The sequence below is a fragment of the Mustela erminea genome, chromosome 7, assembly GCF_009829155.1.
Source record: "Mustela erminea isolate mMusErm1 chromosome 7, mMusErm1.Pri, whole genome shotgun sequence".
Lineage (NCBI taxonomy): Eukaryota > Metazoa > Chordata > Mammalia > Carnivora > Mustelidae > Mustela > Mustela erminea.
The window spans coordinates 22,496,133-22,517,033 of record NC_045620.1 but is presented as its reverse complement, the minus strand read 5'-3'; the positions used below and the strand labels follow the sequence as shown (position 1 = coordinate 22,517,033).

Genomic DNA, 20,901 nt, shown 5'->3' with positions numbered 1-20,901 from the left:
TCCTGACCTTCAAAACTGTAAGAGCAAAATATTTCTAAGTTTGGCTGATTTTACTGGTTTTCTAAGTTCAAGCCAGACTTAGAATTTACATGCTGATCAGCCATCTTTCTGTTGTCCTTTTGTCTTTATTTTAACTTTTTGTATTATGGACAATTGCAAACCTGTTAAAAAGTAGGGAGAATAGTATAACAAACCTCCATGAGCCCATTGCTCGGTTTTGACAGTCACCAACATGTCAGAGCCCAGCCATCAACGAACGCAGGAGTCAAAGCTTTTCTTCATTTGCAGCACTAGCTGCGTGCGCCGTACATAGTAGCTCCTTAGGAAATAAGCAGATGCTGTCTAATGACAAATCCTTTTCCCTCTCTGGGTCTCGGTTTCCTCACTCACATCCTTGGGAAAGGGATAAGACCAGATGATTTATTTCTAAGAGATATGGTGATGGTGTGGGGCAGTGGGCAGAGCGTACACTGGTGTCAGACATACTTGTTTAAATCCTTGTGCTGCCATTCCCTAGTTAAGCAGGTTATATCTTGGTTTCCTCATCTGTAAAATGGGGCTACTGGGTCCTGCTTCTCAGGGGTGGTTTGGAGCACTGAATAAAGATGAAGTAGCTGTTTTTTTTTTGTTTGTTTGTTTGTTTTGCTAGTACTTTTTTTTAAAGATTTTATTTATTTATTTGACAGAGAGAGATCACAAGTAGGCAGAGAGGCAGGCCAAGAGAGAGGGGGAAGCAGGCTCCCTGCTGAGCAGAGAGCCCATGCGGGGCTCAGTCCCAGGACCCCGGGATCATGACTTGAGCCGAAAGCAGAGGCGTAACCCACTGAGCCACCCAAGCACCCCCTGTTGCTAGTACTTTTATTATTGCTTTAAAAAAAAGATTTTATTTATTTACTTATTTGAGAGAGAGAGGGTGAGAGAGAAGGTGCGTGTTGGGGAAGGGGCAGGCCCCGGGGAGGGAGAGGGACAAGCAGAAACTCCACTGAGTGTAGAGCCCAACTCAGGCCTCTATCCCACCATCCTGAGATCAAGACCTGAGCCCAGATCAAGAGTTGGACACTGGGGTGCCTGGGTGGCTCAGTGGGTTAAGCCGCTGCCTTCGGCTCAGGTCATGATCTCAGGGTCCTGGGATCGAGTCCCGCATCGGGCTCTCTGCTCGGCAGGGAGCCTGCTTCCTCCTCTCTCTCTCTCTGCCTGCCTCTCTGCCTACTTGTGATCTCTCTGTCAAATAAATAAATAAAATCTTTAAAAAAAAAAAAAAGAGTTGGACACTTAAGTGACTGAGACACCCAGGTACCCCTATTATTGCTATTTTTAATACTAATAGTCTGGTGGGAAGAGTCCATGTGTACATTTCAAAAATACAAAAGGAGATTGGAATTGATGAGAATGTGAGGCCTAGGATTCCACTTCTTTTTTTTTTTTGGCCCAGTCAGCAGAAAGTCAGAGGCTCAAGAAAAGGACGGTGCCGCCAAAGCCAGTGCCCCAGTTGTGGAGCTGGGCGCAGGCCTGTGAGAGGAGCCTGCCAGCTGCTGCCTCCTCAGTGAGACAGGCCAGAACAGGAGAGCCAGAGGTGGAGAGAGTGCAGGGCATGGCAGGCTGGTTGCTAGGAGATCCGAGGAGGCAGCAAGGACCTGCTGGGAAGGAATGGTGGCCTGGTGTGGAGATGGAGGGCACGTGGCCCTACATGGGCTTTTGTGGGGTTCTGGGCGGGGGAAGACAGTGTAGCGACCATAAGCTCAGCCAGACGGGAGGGCTCTGGAGAATACGGCTCCTTAGAATGTGGGCTCAGGATGTCCTGTTCGGATCTTCTATTTAACTCCTTCTCTGTGCCAGTCGGACCTGCATCTGAATCCTGACTTACATGTGACCTTTGGCAAGTGTTGTGCTGCTACCCTTGTGGGGCCTCAGTGTCCTCCTCCATGCAATGGGTACAACACCCACTCTGAAAGCCGTTGTGAGAGTTAAGTGATATGAGTATAATAAAATGCTCTAGAAAAAAGAAAAACAGAATATAATGAACGTTCATGACCACTTTTTTAAGATTTTTTTTTTAAATTCCAGTACAGTTGACATACAATGTGACATTAGTTTCAGGAGTACACCACAGTGATTCAACTTCTCTATACTTTAAGCTGCGCTCCCACAAGTGTAGCTGCCATCTGTCTCCAGATGCTATTACAGTGTCGTCGACCATCTCCCCTACACTTGGCCTTTTTTTCCCGTGACTTCATTCATTCCGTAAGTGGAAGCCTGCACCTCCCACTTGCCTTCACCCATTTTGCCCATGCCTCTCCCCTCTGGCCACTATCAGTTTGTCCTCTGTATTTATAGGTCTGATTCTCCTTTTTGTTCATTTATTCTTTTTTTTTTTTTTTTAGATTTCACATATGAGTGAAATCATTTGGTATTTGTCTTTCTGCATCTGACTTCTTTCACGTAGCATAATACCCTCTAGGTCCATCTATGTTGTCACAAACAGCATGATGGCCTCCTTTTTTATGGTCGAATAATATTCCATCGTACATATATGCCACATCTTTTTTTTTTTAATTTTTAAAATTAACATATAATGTATTATTTGCCTCAGGGGTGAAGCAAATCATCAGGCTTTACACACTTCACAGCACTCACCATAGCACATACCCTCCCCAATGTCCATAACCCCACATGCCACATCTTCTTTATCCATTCATCGATGAATGGACGCTTGGGTTGCTTCCAGATCTTGGCTTTTGTAAATAATGCTGCAGTAAACACGGGGGTGCGTATATCTTTTTATATTAGCATTTTCATTTTCACTGGGTACATACCCAGTAGTGTGTTTACTGGATCATAGTGTATTTCTATTTTTAATTTTTCGAGGAACCTCCATACTGTTTTGCACAGTGGCTGTACCCATATACATTCCCACCAACAGATTTATTACCACTTTTATCTTTATTATAATACTGATGTCCCTTATTGTAGAATGAGATGCATGCTGTCTGGATCAGACTCTGTGTGGATGAGATTCAGGGACTGGGGATCCTGGAGGAGGGCACTTCCGCTGCGGAGGCCTGTGTCAGCGGACCGTGGGGGCTGGCTGAATGGGGCCCCCAATTAGTGAAATTCCAGGGAGTACCTGGGGAGGGCATGGAAGTTCAAAGCCAGAGGGACACTTGGTAAGAGTGGAGGCTGAAGGGGTGGGACCTCTAATGAGAAACCAAGAAGGGCTTTGCGTGGTTCAGACCATCGGCTGTGAGTCAGCTGAAGGTAATGGGCCATTCTTATGTAAATAATATATGTTCCACACATCCACACAGCAGAAAATCAGCAAGGAAGTAAAACAAAACCCAAGTAAGCACAAGAGAAATAATTCCCCTGTCAAAAAACGACATCTGGGAACATAATTTTTTGTATCTTTCCTTCCAGTTTTCTTTTTTTAAAAGATTTTATTTGTTTATTTGAGAGAGAGAGAGAGAGAGCATACAGGCGGGGGGAGCAGCAGGCCCAGGGAGAGGGAGGCACAGAGGGGAGCCTGATGTGGGGCTGGATCCCAAGATCCTAAGATCATGACCCTAGCTGAAGGCAGATGCTTAATGCACTGAGCCACCAGGCACCCCTCCAGTTTTTGTCATTTTCTGTGCATGCACACATACATTTTATAGCAATGGATCCTATGTTATATACTGTTTTCTACCTGCTTTTTAAAATGTTGTGTTGTGTTATGAATGTGATTACATACCATCGTAGAGATCCACAGCACTCTATTTTAACAACTGCATAATATTTCAGGATATTTATGTATCACTATTTGTATAACATAGCCACTATTTTTAGACACTTCTATTAATTCTAATTCCCACTTCACTCTGATATACAAAACTCTTGTATACACAAAACAATGTTCTTATAGCTATATCGTGAGGTCTGTGCATTGTAGAAGAAGAATTTAAGGCTTAGATTGCACTTTTCCAAAGTGCCCTCCAGGAAAATGAAACCAGCCGACCGTGGCATTGACCCTGTTCAAGTCTGCCTGACTCACTAGGTGCTCATTGCCTTAATAGCCAGACTTCAGTGGGGTGGTGGTGGGGGAGAAGCTTCTTCAAAAGGACTCTGGAGGAGGAGAGATATCAATAGCTACTCTGAGGGGACTCTTGCAGAAGGAGGGCCCCCTGCCTGGGCTGGTGGCCTGGTGTGGGCTGTCGTGGTGAGGGCTATGTTGGTCATGGGAGGCTGGACTGGGCTGAGCCACAGGTCTGGCTCTGCCGCCTGGCTCAGGCTGGGCAGTCTTGGCCCTGGTGTGATCTTGGGTTCAGCCTGGTGTGATCAGCATGGTCACCAATCCAAGACATTCATTCTAGAAGCCGGCACAGCCCCTCTAGCCATGCCGATGGCCGTGTACGTTCACATAGTGCAGAGTGATTCATCAGAGCCAGCGGTAGCGGCCGTCACTCTGACAGAGTGGAACTGCTCTCACCCATCCTGTCACTCGGCCTCTAAAAATACCTCTTGCCTGTTCTGAGTGACCGCACCACCAAGTGTCTGGAGGTATAGTCTGTGGCTGTGGCTATGTGAGGGAAGGTATATGTGTGTGTGTGTCTGTCTGTCTGTGTTGGGGTGCGGGGTGGCATCTGGGACCCTCTTTGGTGGTTGGCATCTGAGCTGGGGATTTGGGGTGGGGGAACAAGAGGTGAGCAACTCCTCCTCTCCTACCTTCTCATGGCTGGGGACAATCTGTCCACTCTTGGAAAGTGACAGAGACAGCCTGTGGCGGCCAGGGCCAGGGTTGTCTTTTAGGACTGTGTGCTCACTCCCTGCTGCCTGGGGGGAGCAGGAAGAGGGGGGCAGCCTGCAGAGGCAATGTGACAAGGCAGGGGGGCATGCTCTGGGAGGGATGCAGAGCAGTTAGCCCATCAGCGATCAAATCCTACGAAATTGCATTTCAGATTTCAGCATTTTGGGGAAATGTTTCACATAGAGTTCCTTTAAGTTAGATACAAGTACAGCTGATTTCTTGTCACGGGTGATTAGAGACCATCTAGCCAAGGTTTCTTGACCAAGTTGATCACCCATGGGGTGATGGACACATAGGCTTCATGAGGTCACTTGATGCCTGAAATAACAAGAAGTGTGTGCGTGTGTGTGTGTGTCTGGAAGTGTGCCCATGTGCATTTTTCTGGGGGAGAAACTCTGCAGTTTTCATCTCATTTTCAGAGAAAACCATGAGACCCATAAAATGTTAAGAACCACACTCACTAGGCCAACCGCCTCCCATTAGAGGTAAGGAAATTGAATCCAGAGAGGAGAATGACTGCCTGAGATCTCACTGCCTAGATCAGAGTCCAGGTTTGTCGATACCGTCTCCCTCTGGCTGGTTCCCTGAGTTAGGATCCAGCTCCCGCAGTATGCAGAACCCCAGGTACTGTTTCCCATACCCTTCTGTCTGGCGTGGATCAACTGAACAGGCTTGACGCTTTCCATGGTGGTGGGCAGCTGGGCACTCAGTCCAGACAATCCTATTTCCAGGTGGTCTTGTAGGGAAAGACTCAAGAGCCATCTTCTGACTTGATCCCCTATAGGGCATCTTAGCTAAAGACATTAAATTCGCCTCTTGGATCTCGACACAAGATGTGCCCTTACCTTCTGAGAGAGGACCTGACACCTTTGGCCTGGAGAGAAGTCACTGGTGCTGTGGGGGAGTGGGCCTCGAAATACATGATGGACAGGCAGGAGGCTGTAGCTCATGGCAGGAGACAGATGCTGGTCCATTGTATATGGGAGGTCTTTAACTTGGTGCCATGGGAGTTTAGATAAAGAGGGACAGGAGGACTAAAAATGATAATTAACATTCACTGACCACTTACTATATGCCGGGCACTTTTCTTAGAAGATTTAACTTAGAGTATTAACTTCTTTGATCTTTATAATAACCGATTAGGGTTATTATATGTAAACTGAGGCCGAAGAGTTTAAGCACACTGGTTAATGTCTGAGACAGGCCATGGAGCCACATCTTCTGACTCTGGAGTGTAGAGTTACTTTGGAACCAGCATGGATGGCCCCTAGCCTCGGTGCTGGCAGATCTCACCCCCGAGTGTGCATCAGAACCGCGAGAGGGCTGATCAAAACACAAGTTACTTCTCCGAACCCTCAAGTTTCTGACTTTGCAGGTTTGGGGTAGGGCCTGAGGATTTGTACACTAAGACATTCTCAGATGATACTGCTGTTACGGGGAACATGCTTTGAGAAGCAGTGTGCTCTGCATTCCTGCTTACTGATAGGAAGAGGTGAATAGAGGGAAGAGAAGTGGTTATCAATCTTGCCTGGATTATTGTAATGCTCTCTGGCCCACCACCAGATCCAGGTTTCTCCTACCCTCCAGTCATTCACTCCTCTCTAAGGACAAATTTATCTTCCTAAAGCCCAGCTCTGATCATGTCATGCCTCCACGCAGTCTTCCGGGTTCTCTGCCATGAGGACCAGCGCCATCCAGTAGAACCGTCTGGAAATGGGGCACATCTGCACTGTCCAATATGGTAGCCACTAACCACAGGTGGCTATGAATTTTACATTTTTTCCCATCTTAATTCATTTAAATTTAAATAGTTACATGTGGCTAGTTGCTAGACAGTGCAGGAAATCACTTGGTATGCCATGCCAGGCCTTTTTTTTTAATGCTGTCTCCTCCACCTAGACTGTCCTTCTGCCCTGTCTGTAATGTTCAGCCCAAATGCTCCCTCTGCCTTGAAACTTCTGACACTCTGACTTCCCCCAGGCTCTTTCTCCTCTGAACTCCAAAACACTTCATCCTTTTCTTACAGCCTTTAGTACTTTTTGCCTTCTATTGCATTTGGCTGGTGCTGGTGTTTTCTCTAAACTGTGAGCTTTCAGAGAGCATGACTGTTTGCTAGTGAGTTCTCGCTGCCTAGCTCAGGTCCCCCCAGGCATGCAGAGGAGCTCGCTAAATCCCACAAACCTTTGCCCTGGTGCACTGGGGAAATGGAGATGGATAACATGCCCTTCCTGTCCTCAAGCTGCTCACGGGCTCTCACGAGAATCTGATTCATGTCCAGAGAAACAGTAAAGCCAATGGTTATTTTGGGCAGGAAGATAAAAGCCACAGAGGGCCGAGTTGGCGAGGGAGTCCGGCAGGAGCCACCTAAGCAGAAGGCTGTGTTTGTACACACAGAAGGCTTCTCTGCCCGGCCTGGCCTGGGAACAGGAGTGGGAACATCCACACATCACTGCCTGGCCGCCTCCTGAAGCTGGGGATTAGCCAGTGGTATAGCGACTGGTCTCACCATCTGATCCCTGCATATGGGTGGATGGGGAGGAGCTTGCAAAGACTCCAGAGCTCTGCCAGCTTCTGGAAGTAGAGCGTTGGCTGGGTGACACCTGGGCTGGGAACCTGAATATGAGAAAATGTCCATTGTGGTCTGAGCAATGAGCAGCGGGTGAAATTCTGCTTGGCCTGGTATGGGAATTTAGAGATCTTGGGAACAGTCCTGGTTGCAATAGAAAGATGGTCAGAAAGAAACAACAACAACAACAAAAAAAAAAAAAAAAGAGAGAGAGAGAGAGAGAGAAACAGCATTCTAGCTTCAGAATCTAGTACTAAGAGGATTCTACATCCTGAAAATCTCTAGAAAATATTCATCTCTGGGACAAAAATATTTTCTTTTTTTAATTTTTAAAAAGATTTTATTTATTTATTAGAGAGAAAGTGTGCACAAGCAGGCAGAGCAGCAGGCAGAGGCAGAGAGAGGAGCAGGCTCCCTACTGAGCAAGGAGACCGATTGCCGGGACTTGATCCCAGGACCCTGGGATCATGACCTGAGCCGAAGGCAGCTGCTCAACCAACTGAGCCACCCACGCGTCCCTAAAAATCTTTTTTAAAAAGAAAATTTTATTGAGGGGTGCATGGGTGGCTCGGTTGGACGTCTGACTCTTGGTTTCTGCTCAGGTCGGGATCTTGGGGACGTGAGATCAAGCCCTGCATCGGGGGCTCTCCCTCTCCTTCTGCCCCATCCCCCTGCTCACTCTCGCTCTCTAAAATAAATAAATCTTTAAAGAAAAAGTTTATTGAAGTTGCAAATGAAGCCAAATACACAAATTGTAAGTTTATGCATACTTGTGTAACTATAATCCAGAGAACAACTAAAACACGGCCAGCATCTCCACAGTATATTTGTGACAAGCCAAATGTATACAGGGTTAAGGAGGGGAAAGCCACGGGCTCTGGAGTCAGGCGTGCCTGCAACTGAATCCTGCCCCTTCACCCCCACCCCCCCACTAGCAGCGTGACCTTGGTTTAGTGACTTCATTGCTCTGAGCTTCAGTTTCCTCCCCCTGGAAAAGCAAGTGCGTCTCTAACCTCTGCTTTACGGGGCGGTAGCAGATTAAAAACGGAAAATGTATCCAAATTGCTAGGCGCCGCGCCAGTACGTAGTGGGGACTCAGCTGCTCTCCGCAACGATGATGTGGATTGATGGTGTCACTGCAGCATCTTCTGGCACACGGGACCGCAGACACGCTGCCACTCACTGCTTCCAGCCTCTGTATGACAGTCTCCAAGGTCTCTTCTGACTGCAAGGAGTCTGTGATGCCCCGGCAATGAGCAGACCTCAGAGGCCACTGCAGGCACCTGATGGGAGGCTGGGTGGCCGGGTATCCTTAGCGAGTGAGACGGTGGCCAGACCTTTCACGTTCAGGCCCCGGAAGTGTGGCTCTCAGACTCCCGGGTCAGGGCTGATTTCCCAGGGGCAGTTGGAGTATGGGGCTCCATTAAGAAATGTAGCCAAGGTGATGTTGGGGTCAAAAGAACACAGCCCCAAGAGTGTCCTGGTTTCCTGGTGAATTCTTACTCCCGGCCTCTGACTCTGGGAGTGAGGGTGACTCAAGGGACACACAGCACATACGCACATGTGTTCTGAGCTGGGCCCCCATGGGGAGAAGGATGAAAGTGAGCCCTGCCATCAGGCTGACGGCTGGCAGGACTTCAGGCCTTGCAGCTGGAGGGCAGAGTGCGGGAGGGAGAGGCCCTGAGTTTTCTTCTATCTGGGAGGGGTTGTTGCCAAGAGGAGGAGACCAGGAAGGACTTCCTGGAGGATGCCTGGATGAATGACCATGGGAAAAGGAGGAGGGGTCTCCCAGGCAGAGGAAAGAACAGGGGCAGAAGCAGAGGCAGGGCTGGGCCGCCATCCTGGGAGCCTGGAAGCATTCATACTGACAGAGCTCCCCACGCAGAACCTGAGGATAAGACTGAGGAACCAGGTGAGATCAGCCTGTGAACGATCTGGGGAGTCAGGCTAAGGAGTTTGGCTTGCTTTATCAGAGAACAGGGGACCCCTGAAGGCTCCTCCGTGGAGGAAGCAGAGCAGGACCAGCTCCTGGAGATTTGCTCAGTGGAGACCAACAGGTACACATTCTTCCAGAGCTGCATTATTTTTTGGCCAAAGATGGCGGACAAACGTCCAGGCTACTGGAGTGGGCCTTGAGAGCCCTTGGGACGCGGGGACCTGTGCAGAGGCCTGGCTGTGGGTACGGAAAGAAGAAGGGGGGATGGGGGAAGGTAAGGCTCCCCCCTTTGCCAGACTGCATTCTTGTTAGAGAAGCCAGAGAGCCTCATGATAGCTGAACTCCAAATTTAGAGGCGGAGACAAGAGATGCGTGGTCTAGTAGGCCAGAGGAGGGACAGGCTGGGTAGAACACGGGTGGAAGAGGCGGGGGGGTGAACTTCCTGCGGCGAGGCAACTTTGAAGGCTTTGGAGAGACTCAGGGTACTGCAGGACACGCTCAGCATGTGGGTTTTCTCTCATGTCCTCTTCCTAGGCTCTAGGAGGTGGTGCCAATATCATCCCCATTCTACAGAGGTGAAAACTGAGGCTCAGAGAGGCCCTGCCCAAGGTCACGCAGCTCAAATTCATGAGCGTCCCCCATCCCTGCCTCTGGCCCCCTCCGCAGAGGTAAATGTTGCCCTCATGCTCTTCAGCAACACCACACTAGGTCTAGAAAAGTACTTTGTACTGTGTGACCCACCATGCAGCTCTGTCATCATTCCACACCAGAGTATGACCTAATGCGGGAGAGTGCGGCTCCCACGGTCTGGCCTGCAAGATTCGAGGGAAGGGTGGTCCTTGGGGACTGCAGCGTGTTGGGAGCCTTCCTGGAGGAATCTGAAGGCGAGGAGATGGGGGCAGCGGGAGGGGGGAGGTCCCTGCCAGGTGAGTGCTGCCGCCTGTCCACCCTGCCTGCTCTCTACACGCAGGCAGACGCAGCAACCCCGCAGTGTCTTCCAGAGAGTGCCAAAGACCAGTGAGAACAAGCTTGTTAGGCAGACTGTTCCAGACCTGTGTGTTGTGCTGCTCTGGAAAGTTTGACTCTGGTAGCTTCCCCCAGAGACTGGCCCAGCTCTCAGCTGCCTGGAGCTGCAGCTCAGCCCACCCAGGCCCTGCAGCCCTCTGGGGCCAAAGCCAGATGCCCTGCAGCTTTCTTGCCCTGGAATACCCTCCTCTCCACAACCTTGCCTTTAACCAAGCTCAGTTTGGGCATCCCCTCCTCCAGGAAGCCTTCTCTGAGCCCCAGGGGCTGGGTTAGGACTTCAGACTATCTAAAACCAGACTAAATTCAGACTATCTAAATGATAAAGGAAATGTCATGTGAGCCACATTTGTAATTTAGAATGTTCTAGCGGCCATGTGAAAAAAGAAAAGCAAAAAGAAACCAATGACATATTCTAATGATCTATTTTATTAACTCAATATATCTAAGATACTTCAACACAAAAATTACTGAGCTCTATTACACTCTTTTCCAATTAAATCTTCAATGTCCAGTGCCAACTTTAGCCTTACAATACACCTCAATTTGCATCTGTCTCAGTTCAAGGACTCAGTAGCCGCATGCGCCTAGTAGCTACCTTAGTCGTCGGCACAGCTCTGGGGGGCAGGGAAGAGGGCATAAGGATTGACGCTCAGGGTTTGGCATCAGACAGACATGGCAGTCACATCCTGGTTCTGCTGTTTCTTCGCTGGGTGAGCTTTGGGAAGTCATTAACCCCTTCGAGCATCACTTACTTTAGCTGCGAAAGGAGTGAATGATTTCGATGCTAGAGAATTATTGTGAACATTCTACAAATGAATGTGTGTCTAGTGTCAGGTACAAAGTAAGTCCTCAGAAAACGGTGGTATTCATCTCACAGTGTGCCCTCTGATGGGCTGGCTATGTGCCGTGCTCTCCCACTGGACTGACACTGAATCCAAAGACGGAGGCTACCCAATTCCTCTCGCCTCCCCTGAGTCTAGGGCCCAGCTCAGTGTGAACATTACTGTTTGCTCAATGAAAGATTAAGACCTTGGGCTAGGAGAACTAACCACCCACCCTGCTTGCCCGGGAACCAAGGGGCCCCTGCTGGTGGGGAGTCATGAGACCACTGACTACTTGGGGTGACCTTGACAGAGGCCACTGAAGATAAAAAAGAGGGTAGGAGGGGCCCTGCTTGAAGGGTTCAGTGTCACCTCTGCCCCAGCCTTGCGGGGGGGCGGGGTGGAGGCCATTGCTGACACTGTGTGCTTTGGCTTCCCAGCCAATGGGGCAAATCATTTCCATCCTTCTGGCTTTCTGATATCCTGGCCCTTTTCCATCAAGCTCCTTGGAGTTAAAATTTAAGAGAAAATAATTTATCCCACCTCCTGAGCAAACCAGAGAAGGGAGGCAGGGTCCTGTCCCTTCTCTTCCGCCAGCATTTGCTGACCCCCTCCCCATCACACCAACCCCATAACGGCAGTAGGGCAGGAAGAATTTCTCCCATTTTATAGATGAGGAAACAGGCTCAGAGAGGTCAGTTCTGCCCAAGTAACCCAGACAGTGGTAGAGCCAGGGCTGGAAGCAGAATTCTGGGAGAACCAAGGGAGCTGGAAAGACCTTCTTCCCTGGGTGGGCTCTTTGTCCACCTGGGCCCCTAGCATTTCTCCACGGGGGTTTTCAGGAGAGGTGGTGCTGGGTTAGGTCTTGTTCCTGTGCCTCAGTTTCCCTGCCTGGGGAAGGAAGGCAACAAAGGAACTGGAGTATTAACTTCAGCTGACGCCCATAAGGAGCCATGCGTTCGTCAGAGTACCCCCAGCCCACCCTCCACCAGATTTCTCTGCAAAAGGTTATTGCAGGGTCAAGTGGAACTTGGTTCAGAGAGCTAGTGTGACGGAGCAGGTATAACCTTGCACAAGTCACTCACCACTCTGGGCCTCAGCCTGCCTGTTTATAAAATGGGGATGATATGATCTCCCAAGATGTTGTGAAGATCACACACAAAAGTACTTTGCAAACTGGAATGTGCTAATAGAAATACTGGTCAATACCAACCATAGCAATAACGACCACAGTAGAAGAAGCCCATGTTTCTGTATGGTCCCACTGACCTGAAGGGAATTAATTGGGCCTTTTGAGTATAAATCCAGAATGATGTCTGGGAATGTCCTGCCTTGGTCTTTGGAATGTAGCTCAGATTCTTCTGGGAAAGCGAGAGGCTCCGTCTAGCTGAGGAGGGTGGGAAAATGGCCCTGACCCAGGAGAGGAGGGAGAAGGAAGAAGGGGAGGAGGATCCAGAGAAGGAGACCCAACGAGGAGGAACATGGGCTTTGGCCACATGCTCTGTCCTGCCTATAGGAGCCCAGGGTTGGGAAGGTCAGTGAACAGAAGAGGCTTGGAGTCAATCTGGAATAAAAATAGTGGCCAGCAGGGAGTCAAGGATTTCTTACCAGATGTGTAAAAGAAACAGCAAGTTCATCTGATGTGACTCTGGAGTTTCACGGATCTTTTCACTCATTCCTTTGAACGAATGTGCAGTAACTGAACTCAAACAAACATCCCCAGTGGCAAAGTGACTTGCCCAAGGCTATATCCTAGAGGGCTTGGTGAGTTCCTGACAGGAATTTGGGAAGCTGGAGAGTGAAAAGTCCAGAGGTAAAGGAGGACATCTGTTAAGGAAGTCTGCCCAGCGGGACTCTGGTCGTTCTGTGAATTGGCTCTGGGCTGCTTTGTCTGTCTTCCCGGCTCCTGTCTGGATCTAGGGCTGGGAGGAACTGGCTTCCTTCTGGTGTCTGCCCTCTCCTGAGCCTAGTGGACAGCACGGAGAGTGAAGGGACTGGATGCTACATCTTGGGAACATCTGGTGGAGTTTTGTCATGTTTAAGTTGGAGAAGATAAGGCTTGGTGTGGGGGTGTTCTCTGAAGAATGCTGGGGAGAAGGCATGGCCTCATTCTCTGGTGGCCCTATTGTGATATATTAGGACCTAGGTTGTGAGGTCACCAGGAGGGAGCAGCCACACATACACTCAAAGACAGGGAGTAGAGTTGGATAGTGGTGAGTTGACACTGAGGGACACAGCCCACCGGTAAGGCTGACACCGAGGGACCTACAGCTTGTGGGGTGAGGGGGGGTGCAGATGGCTTGGCTCATGTCTGGGCTGCCTCCCAGCTTTGGGCTTCTGTAGTTTCCACTGCAGTGGAGTCTGGGAGGCCTAGAACAGTGGCTGCCATATAGTAGGTACCAGGGAATTATTTGAAGAGTGGAAAAATCTGTGTATGCCTGGGGGGAAGAGGCTGGGGAGTAGGGGTCATGTGGGCTACAGATGATACCATGGGCAGAAGTCTTTGGAGATTAGGCTGGGAGTTACCCACTGTCTTCCCTGGGGCTTCCACCATGAAATAGGATCCTAGAGGTGAGTATGTCCAGCCCTTTCTTTGTTTGCAAACTGAGGCCCAAAGCAGGAGAACAACTTGCCCCAAACTATTGGCCAAGACAGCAGCAGAACTGGACCAGACCCCAGGCCCTTTGCCTCCCACAGTCCTCTGCCATTTGAGGTCCGAGCCTGTGGATAGAGGGAGCTGGAGATGTGGTGGTTGGGACCAGCTTTTTGAGTTAGTTCCGCTGAAGAGCTTTCATGTGGTTTTTGAGTCCTACCCTCAGTGCCAAAGACCCCTTGGCTACCCCGCCCCCTACCTTCAGGAGCCTAGGTGCACACCTAGTGCTTGCTCAGGAACATCCAGAAAAAACCATGTGTACACAGGCCCAGTCCCCAGTTATACTTAGGGTCACTGCCACCATGGCACATATGGGCAAATGCACACATAGGCTCAGAGACCCACAGGATCCTAGGAGACCTTTACACATACCTCCTCCCTGGTGGGGGAGGAGCCCTGAGTCCCTGGGAGATCGTGCCCTTCTTTGCTGCTGGGGAGGTGAGGGTATCCGGCTCTGCTCGGTGGGCTGGGAGGCCCACTGAGTCTGAGTCACCCCTTCTGAGTCAGGGATCCTCCCCCTTCTTCTCCCCTCCCCCTTCCCTCTGTCCCTGCCGAGCTCCCAAGAGGGGTCTTCCCCGCGCTAGGGCCCGAGGGTGGGGGGGCCGCGAGAGCGCAGGAGTTGGCTCCGTGGCTCCATCGCGGTCCCGCAGGGGTCGGGGAACGGCCGGTGACAGCGCCGGGGAGGAAGTGGCCTGGGAGACTGAGAGAAAGAGAGAGAGAGAGAGAAGCAGAAGGAGGAGGAGAGGGAGGCTGGGCGAGAGGAGGCGGAGGCAGGGGCAGGGCCGCCGGAGGGAGCAGGCAGGCGCGCGGCGGCCGCCCCTGGGCTGGGCGCGGAGGCCGGGCGGGGGCGGGGGCTGGCCGCGCGTCGGGCGCCAGGCCCGGGGCTGTGGGCACGGTGCCCAGCCCCCGGCGCACGCCGAGCCGCCGCCGCTGCCGCCGCCGCCGCTGCTGCAGTCGGCATCCATCAGCGGGCGGGGGTGTCGCGGAACAGGCTGCTCCGCAGAGCCCGCCGCGGCCCCGAGCGCCCGCCCCGCCCCGCGGCCTCCCGGCCCCGCAGGAGCCGACGGGGCGCCCCCCGCCCAGCCTGCCCAAGATGGGGCACCCCGGGCTCAGGTAGGCACGTGGGGGGGGGGGGTGTCAGGTGGCACGGGGGACTGGGGACTCAGTACGTGTAGGCCCGGCCTGCGACCCTGGGGAGGACCGGGGACAAGACCGGGAGGAACTGAGTTTGCAGGCTGTTGACTCCCTGGCCTGTGTGTGTTGGTGGTAGTGGTGTTGGTGGTGGTGGTGGCAGTAGCGGTAGTGGTGGTGGTGGTGGTTGTGGTGAGATCTGTGCTGTTCTTCCCTGCCTCCCAGGTCTGCAGCCTCTCCGAGGCCTGGAGAGAGAGGTGGGCAGGCTGTGGGCTGGTGGTTACTGTTGGGATGAACGGTTGCTGGGCGCTGGGCTCCCTGGCAGGGCCACTCTGTTCTTTGAGATCGTTCCTGCTGCCTCGGTGGAGGCCAGGGGCTCCCTGGATCTTCTTGTCTAAGCTTCAGATGCCGCAAGCCAGTCTCTTGGTTAGAGACTAGGGTGCTGGGCAGCTCCTATCCTCTCCCTCACCCTCTGGTTATAGACCTTTTTCCACCCTGGCCTCACTTCCCACTGCATCTCCCCTCCAAGTCACCCAAAGCTGGGTGGATGCGTGGAGGTCCAGGCACCTCTGGGGTTCTGGTTTCCTATTGTTCTGGCCCAAGGCTGCTCCTCTGATTAGAGGGAGAGGACTTGTGGGTTCTGGTTGTGTCTGGCACCTTCACACTTAGGAATGTCTGAGGGCCTGAGAAGCTGGGGTCTTGGGGACAGGCATCAGGGGGGCAGGCAAAGGACTGTAGCCACTAGGGTAACTTACCAGGTGCGGAGGCCACTGCCTGGCAGACCTACGGCCCCAGGATGGTCCATGGGGACCTTGAGGCACTGGACAAGGACTAGGAAAGAGTTCTGAAGATACTGGTCTCCTTGTTGGCTGCCGGCTAGGGTCCTTGCCACCCTGCCCCTGCCCCCAAACTCTTGAGAATGCGTTGGTGGGGGAAAGGCACTACCACGTGTTCCTGCCTTCACTTCTGGATCGGCATATCACCTCCTCTGCAAAGGTGGGAGTGTAAGAGGGCTGGATTTAGGACCTCTCGGGCTGTGTGGGGTCTGGCTGCTCCATCTCTCCCCCATCTCCCAGCGATAGGAGTCTTCCAGAATTAGCAGCAGCTGGGCCATGTTGAGAGCTGGGGATGGGAATGGAGTCCCCACAAGCTCCTGGAAGACAGTGCTGCCTGACCTGGACAAGGATGTGGAGAATAGGGGCGGCTGTGTGCCCGCCTGCCCACCCATTCCTCCAGATGGAGCCTGCGGCAGAGGCAGCCTGTGCCAGCCTCCTCTCTGAGCTGCTGTGGCCCAGGGAGGCGCTGCCAGCTCTGTGCAGGGAGGAAGCTGGCTTCTCCTGGCCAGCCTGAGGTCATGCCTGCCTGGCAACCCCACGTACAGTCTTTGTGGCATGCAGAGGTTGGTCCCTTGAAGGGTACTGCGAGGCAGTCCTAGAGATCATTGCAGGGGGCATTGTTACTATGAACACCCCTCCTGGGCCATGTGGCATTTCCCTGGGCTCAGCTCTGTGAGCTTCTCGGAGAACCTGCATGAGGATGATGCTTGGCCCCGTTGGTAGTCCTCACTTAGTAAATGTTGAAAGCTTGAATGAGACCTAGAGAGGAAGAATGACTTGTCCAAGGTCACCTAGCAGCTGAGTGGGAGGGCCAGCACTAAGGCACCCAGGTCTTCTACCCTTGGTTTGAGGTTCCTGCAGCCCGGATATCTGCTTCCCCATCGCTGTGGCTGTTGCCTACACAGGTCTTGGACAGAGACTGGGCATTCTAGAGCTTGAGGCCAACCTTTAGGAGGGGGTCTCACATTGGCCTCCTGAAAAGGTCAGGCTGCCTCACAGATAATGGGCCAGAGCTGAGGCAATGGGCAGCCAGCAGCCCTTGACCTTGGGAGTATCCAGAGCCAAGAGGATGCTGGAGGCCCAGCGATATTCTGGGCCTGAGCCTGCAGAGAAAGTGGATAGGGTCTCTTGACTGGACTGTGCTGTTAGCTCCAACATGGACTTCTCTGTGAGCCTCTCTGGGCTTCTGTATCCCCATTTATTAAAAGGGGATGAAAATCTCCACCTGGAGTAATATCAGTGATCAGTAAAATCAGGATGATGGCATTGACCGAGCAGTTACCTTGGGCTAGTGCTTTGCCTTATCTCACAGCAGCCCTGTCAGGTATTATCCACTCTGTACCAATGAGAAACTGCAGCTCAGAGAAGTTGTGTCACCTGCCTGAGGTTACACAGCTGGAAAGTGTGGGGCTGTCTGCATCCGGAGCCCCTCTCTCTCCCATGGCAATATGTCTGGGGCGGTATCTGGGCGTGCCAGGTTGGTATCCAGCAGAGTCACAGCTGGTCAGCCACAGCTGATGCGCTGGGGCTGGTCCTGCTAGAGTGCTCTGTGTTGGGTCTGGTGGGACAAAGGCAGTTCTGTGGCCCAAGTGCTTCTGATGTCCGGAGGGATGGGGCAGTGGGATACTCGTGAGGAGCCCTGACAGAGTGGCTGCCTTGGCTTTCTGCTTCCTGGCCAGGGTTCCCTAGAAGTGGGCTGCTCTGGGCTCCCTGCCCCCATTGGCTCTCTGGGAAGACTGGTTGGCTTTCAGTCTAGTTAGCCCCCTGTTCACCCAGCCCTGCCCCTTCCGCATTGCTGGGACCCTAATAACCTGAAAACATAAGGGTGGGAATGCAGGGTACCAGGTGGGATGGGGACGAGGAGGTGCTTCTAGGGCGGGTGGCTTGGGGATGAGAATAGGAACAGCCAGCATTTACTGAGCACCTACGACATGCCAGGCCCTGTTCAAAGGGCTTACCCATACAACTCCTACAATTTTCACAAAACCCAGTGAGGTAGGAATGCTTCTTCCCATTTTACACATTGAGGGAACTGAGGCTTACAGGCAAGGGGCAAGGGAAAGGCAGTTGCTCAGGGTCACATGGCTAGGTCATGGGGGAACCCTGATTTCAATCCAGGCGGAGTAGGCCAAAGCTACGTTTCCAGTGGCCATACCAGCAGCCTGTAGTGTCTTCTCAGAGGCCCAGTTTTGTGCAATTGGAAAAACATTCTCTGGGTATATGGCCTGTAGGCCCCCTGTTGTGTCCGAGGAAACATCCTTCTTTTCAGGGGGCTCACAGTCCGGCTGGAGAAGCGCAGATAGGACGTGGGGAGGTGAAGAGCCAGCTGTTTCATAGGCTAAGCATGGATTCCTATTTTGGTGATCAGGGAAGGCTTCCTGGAGCCTGTGCCCTGGGCACCAAAGGCCAAGTGGAATTTCAGTGGCTGTGAGGAGGGGTCCCCACTCCCCAGGTCAGAGGGGAAGGAAGTAGAGTTGCCTCTGAAGAAGAGTGGGTGCTCTGGGACTCCTGGGGCAGGTAGGGCAGGAGGGCTGGGTGCACTGGGAGGTGACTCAGAAAGCTGACTTGGGGCTGGGTCTTTGGCAAGGTTCTGGAATCCACCAGGCCTAAGCTCTTGTCACACAACTCCACTGTGTACCAGCCACGTGCCCTCGGGCCCCTCACGTAGCTAGCCCGAGCCTCAGTTTCCTCATCTGTAAAACAGGGATAAACACACCTGTCTTCTTAAGGCCACGTGTGGTGGTGGTTATGTAAAGGGGCCTAGCGTGGTCCTGGCACATCCCAGGGACTCAGGAAACACGACTGCTCTCTCCCCTCAGTCTCTCTCAAATGCCAGGCTAAGATGTTTCCACTTGACAGGAGCCTGGAGGCTCCGGGAGCCTTGGTAGGTCTGCACAGGGCTTGCATGCACTGGGGCATGACAGAAGTATTCCGGAAGGTCCCTTTGGCAACTGCAAGAACCACGAGGAAGGGCGGGACTGCAGCCTTGTGGGAGAAACGTCAGCCCCGTGGACTGGGAGGGCGGGTGAGGGAGGAAGGTTGACAGTGCACTGAGATGTCCTCTCTCCTGGGGGGCGGGGGGCTCAGCTGGAGGGCTGGGGCAGGCCGCAGGGGTTGTGAATTGGGCTTGAGGCCTCACGGGCTGAAGATGAAGAACTGTCTCCCTTCAGTCATTCTGAAGGCTGCCTGGCATCTTTTTGTGCATCTGGCTTTTTTTTTTTTTTTTCCTTTTGAATAATTTCCTTTGGATGAATCCCCATCAGAGCTTCCTGTATAATAGCAGTAAATTGGGACTAAGTGCCCAACAATAGGAAGATGATTGAGAGCGTTTTGGAACATCCAGTGGATAAAATAATATACAGCCGTGAACAGCCACAGAAATACTTACTCTTACAGCATATGGAGTGGGGCACTTGGGAAGCTCCTTCGCATCCTTAATTCATTTCACGTCTGTGTGACCCAGGTGGGACAGGGTTAGATTCTGCCCGTGCGGGAGGAGATTCAGGTTAGGTTCTAATCTCCTTGAGGGCAGGGTTCATGTTTAATTCATTGTTCTATCCACCGCATATAGCTCAGTGATTTGCAAATGCTTGTCTGGTGAAAGAATTGATGGAAGGAACAAAGCAGAGGGGAGTTGGCTTGTCCAAGGTCATATAGGCTGTAAGACCCAGGACCTGTCCTCCTCATCTCTACCCAATCCATGCTTACTCATCGCTCAGTAGCTGTGCAGGGGAAGTAGGGTGAAGGGGTTCCTAGCCAAGGGCTTGGGACGCACACAGACCAGGGCTTTAGTCTACTTTCCAGCCTTCTGAGCTTCCAGGCTTTGGCAGATTGATCTTTTAAGCCTCACTTGCCCCATCTGCAATATGGACAGTCCAAGAATCTGCTTTTGGGGTTGTTGTCAAGATTAAATGATTTCAGGCATGTAAAACTCTTAGCACTGTAACTAGCATGTAGTCAAGCACCCATGAATATTAGCTGTGATGATAATGATTTACTAAGGGGGAAGTATTTCTGATACAAGTAATGTTAAATGGAAAAAAAAAACCTGTAAAATTAGGAGCACTCAGATTGAAGTGGTTAGAATTAGGGATGACCAGAGATAACAGATTGGGAAAGAACAGGCAGAAATGGAGTTACAGCAGATATGATAGGAGGTCAGTAAGGCTGATCAAAACAGATCTTCTAAAAATACTTTTTATTTTCCTTATTTTTATTTTTTTAAAAGATTTTATGTATTTAATTGACAGAAAACACAAGTAGGCAGAGAGGCAGGCAGAGGTGGGGGGGAAGCAGGCTCCCTGCCGAGCAGAGAGCCCAATGAGGGGCCCCATCCCAGGAGTCCAGGATCATGGCCTGAGCCGAAGGCAGAGGCTTTAACCCACTGAGGGTTTTTTTTTGTTTTTTATGTTTTTAAAAAGATTTTATTTATTTGAGAGAAAGCGAGAGACAGCACGAGCAGAGAGGGAGGGACAGAAGGAGAGGGAGAAGCAGATCTCCCCTGAGCAGGGAGCCCCGATCTAGGACTCGATCCCAGGACCCTGGGATCATGACCCGAGCCAAAGGCAGACACTCAACTGACTGAGCCACCCAGGTACCTCTGTTCCTTAATTTTAATTAGAAAAGAAATATGTGAAAAGTCCTAATAATTCAGAAGTGTATTCTCCCTTTGTCTCCCCAACCAAAATTCTTCTGTCCAGCAGGACCCAATGATAACAGTGTGCTGTGTGTCCCTCAGGGTATTTTCTGTGCCTACATAAGCACACAAACCAGAATGGGGCCATAAATTGCATCATTGTTTTACAACTTGCATTTTTTCACTTAACTCTATATCAGCATCTTTCCATGTAGATATATATAAAATCTATAGCAAAAATTTTCACAATTATGTTATATTTTCATAATTCACTTTTTAAAAAGAATTTATTTATTTGAGAGAGAGAGTGAGCGAGCGAGTGCGCATAAGCGGGGAGAAGGGCAGAGGGAGAGGGAGAAGCAGACTTTCCACTGAGCAGGGAGCCGGACATGGGTCTCCACATGGGGCTCAGATCTTGATCTGAGCGAAGGCAGCCGCTTACTGACTGAGCCACCCAGGTGCCCCAGTCCTATCATTTGTTTTTAGAGGGATAAATCCTGGGGTGCCTGGGTGGCT

At 51.5% G+C, this 20,901-nt stretch overlaps 1 protein-coding gene across 3 annotated transcripts in view; it reads left to right on the top strand.

Moving 5' to 3' along the window:
• The window catches only part of EPB41L1 (erythrocyte membrane protein band 4.1 like 1), a 122,032-nt gene that overhangs the window by 36,546 nt on the left and 64,585 nt on the right, over positions 1-20,901 (top strand). Inside the window, exon 1 of one of the 3 annotated variants that reach the window (XM_032350785.1) lies at positions 14,603-14,895. The exons of the other annotated variants lie outside the window; for them this stretch is intronic. The gene's annotated coding sequence lies outside the window, so the exon portion shown is untranslated. Of the gene's footprint in view, positions 1-14,602; positions 14,896-20,901 lie in introns of those variants that run through there. 3 annotated transcript variants of the gene reach the window in all.